A 3,361-nucleotide genomic window follows, 5' to 3' on the forward strand; every position below is an offset into this window, starting at 1 on the left:
TAGGCAAGAGAGTCAAATGCCATCATATTTTTGATCATTCTAGAGCAATAGCGGGAACATCAAGCACTTAAAGATAGGATTGATGATCATGCACGAGATGTGGCTGCGATACGAGCGCATCTATCTCCTCCCGATCCTCCTATGGATGATTGACGAATCTTGCTAATTTTCTTTTAGTTGATCTATGTTTTGAACCTAACATTGTTTAAACATTTTGATGTATTTATGTGTTTTGAATATTTGGTTGAATGTTTTGGGTGTTTGTTTATTTTGATGTTTTAATTCATTATGAATGATTATCAGTATTTGAACTTAAATTGAATTTTTATTAGTTCATGCATTATTTACATTTTAGATCAAATATGACCAATCCAATTACATATTGTTTATGAATATTGATTGTGAGGACTAATGGCTGATGTTTATTTTAACTTTGATCTTAGCAACTATATATATATATACACACACACATCAATTTTGTAAACTTGTTTTAAAAATTATAGCCTTTTTGATTTAACAAAAAGGGGGAGAATATAGTAAGGGGGAGTAATTTCTCAAAAATAATTTTTCAAAAGAAAATCTTAAAATTTCTAAAATGTTTTGTTATATCAAAAAGGGGGAGATTATTGAAAACATTTTGATATTTTGATATAACAAATAAAGTGTTAAGTAATTTTAAGATTTTATATTTGATTTAAAATATTATATTCGATTCATCTATTCAAATATTACTAAAAGTTTTCAAATATCAATTTTTGCTCCTTACTAAATGAAAAATTGAGATTTATACTTTAAATATATTTGAAACAATTTTTTACAAAGTATTTCAAACCACAATCGAGTCAAAATTGAGATTTCAATAGGGTAGTACCGATACTGCCTTGAACAGTATCGATACCCCCAAACATCGAAGCTAAAACGGGTACTGATACCCTACAAGGTATCGATACCATTATACATATCAGTACCGATACTACCTCTTTGTTATTGACTCTGAGAAATAACATAATGCAAATAAGGTACCGATACCATGACAGGTATCGATACTACTATACATAGTAGTATTGATACTCCCTTGAGAGGCATCGATACCATTGGTTTTGCAACGGTTAAAATATTTGAATTTTATACAGGTAGTATCTATACCCCTTAGTGGAGTACCGTTACCCATACGCTCCCAACAACATTTTTGAAGTGGAAAACATACAACAACGGCTCTATTGACTCCATGATCATCCCCAACGTCTAGAATTGATATGAGGTGTATTTAAACAAGTCTTGAAGCCATTGGTGAAGGAGAATTGAGAAACAAACAAGAGAGAAAGCCTTAAACATCAAGTTTGAGCAATTCAAGCCAACATCCATTCAATATTCATTTTTCTTTCAAGAACACAATTTGTGCTCAATTATATTCATCTTTGAGTGTTCTTTCTTTGTTCTAGAATTGTGCAAACATCTTACCTTGTGAGGTTTTTCTGTAAGTTTGCAAAGTTTGTAATATTCTATTTAAGAAGAGAGTGACTCAAGAATCTGGGGTATAATTCTTGAGGGAGTTGTAAGGTTACTCTTTTTTCCTCAAAAGAAAGATAAATTAGTGAATTTGTGGAAAATCCTTAGTGTGGATAGTTAAGGTAGTGGATGTAGACTTTGGTTGAGAAAACCAAACCACTCTAAATCTCTGTGCAAATATTTTCAATTTTCTGTCAAAGCTTCCGCCAAAATTTTAATTGCCAATTCACCCCCTCTTGGCTATTTCATCCGACCGATTAACTCAACAGGAAGAAAGAAGAGTTATGAGCCTTTCAAAAACATTTCAAAATTTTGAGAACATAATACAAGCCTATCTTTGAAATGCTTTTATTTTCTTTGCAATAATTTTTTTGATTAACTTTTTTCTATGAATATTAATTTTGGGATAAACGTCTCACCTTTTTCATGCATTTTGCATTCTAAATTTTGTAATAACAATATACATTCATCTTTAAAATCAAGATAGAATAATAAAAAAATTTGATAGGAAAATGATACTAGCATATACAAACACGCACCTTCATGGCACTCAATCAAAAACAAAGATGATGGATCAAGACTTGCTCAGTTGGAGGAGAATTTGCCAAAGTTGAAATGAGAGTTAGAAGGTAAAATGGACCAAAACCAAAAGATCACTCTAGACTTCATCGTATAAAGCCAAACTACTATGATGGACTAGATAGTGGCAAAATTATCTGGACTGAGTATTGCAAACATCCCAGGGGTAGAGAGTTTTGATGAGGCATTGGGTACTCGATTGAACTTCAACACAACTTTTCATACACAAACAGATGGAAGTCAGAATGAGTTATCCAGATACTAGAGGATATGTTAAGGACATGTGTGATTGATTTTAAAGGATAATGGGAAAGTTATTTGCCGTTAGCAGAATTTTCTTATAATAACAGTTATCAATCCAGTATTAAAAATGGCCCCGTATAAAGCTTTGTATGGGAGGAAGTGTAGAACATCATTAAATTGGTTTGACCTAAAAGATCGAGACCTGGTTGGCCCAGATTTGATGAAAGAAATGGAAGAAAAAGTGAAAATTATTCAAAGAAATCTAAAGATAGCCTATGATTGCCAGATGTCTTATGTTAATTTTAAAAGAAAGGAAATTGAATTTCAAGTTGTGGACAAAGTATTTTTGAAGGTGTCGCCTTGGAAGAAGGTATTATGTTTTGGGAGAAAAGGAAAACTGAGTCTGAGATTCATTGGACCTTATGAGATCTTAAAAAGGGCCGGACCCGTAGCTTATCAATTAGGTTTGCCTCTGGATATGGACAAGATCCATAATGTTTTCCACGTATCGATGCTTATAAGGTATAGATCAGATCTATCCCATGTTATCACCCCTAAAGAAATAAAAATCCAACCAGATTTAACTTATTAGGAAGAACCAGTTCGAATCTTTTCTCTAGAAAGCAAAGAGTTGCGTAACAAAAGGATTTCGTTAGTAAAAGTGCTCTGGAAGAATCATAGGGTAGAAGAATCTACTTGGGAGAAAGAAGAGGACTTCCATACCTCTTCGTTTTAGGTACTTCATTAAATTTGAGGATGAATTTTCTTAAGGGGGAGAATTGTAATCCTAAATATAGAATCAGAGACTTTATTGAAAAGATTTAAAAATTTGAGGATTTATTTGATTAAATGATAAAATATGAGAATGATCTAGATTAGTGGTTTAGACTAAATTATAGCAATGGATGATTAAGAGGGCATTTTGGTCCTTTAGGGGAAAATGAATTTAAAATTCATTTTCTTTACAAGGTATTAAAGTAAAGGGGGAAAGGGGAAAATAAGTTACCAAAATCCATTTCTGTTTTATTAT

This window comes from Hibiscus syriacus, unplaced genomic scaffold (assembly GCF_006381635.1).
Source record: "Hibiscus syriacus cultivar Baekdansim isolate YM2019G1 unplaced genomic scaffold, ASM638163v2 tig00111774_pilon, whole genome shotgun sequence".
NCBI classification, from domain to species: Eukaryota; Viridiplantae; Streptophyta; class Magnoliopsida; order Malvales; family Malvaceae; genus Hibiscus; species Hibiscus syriacus.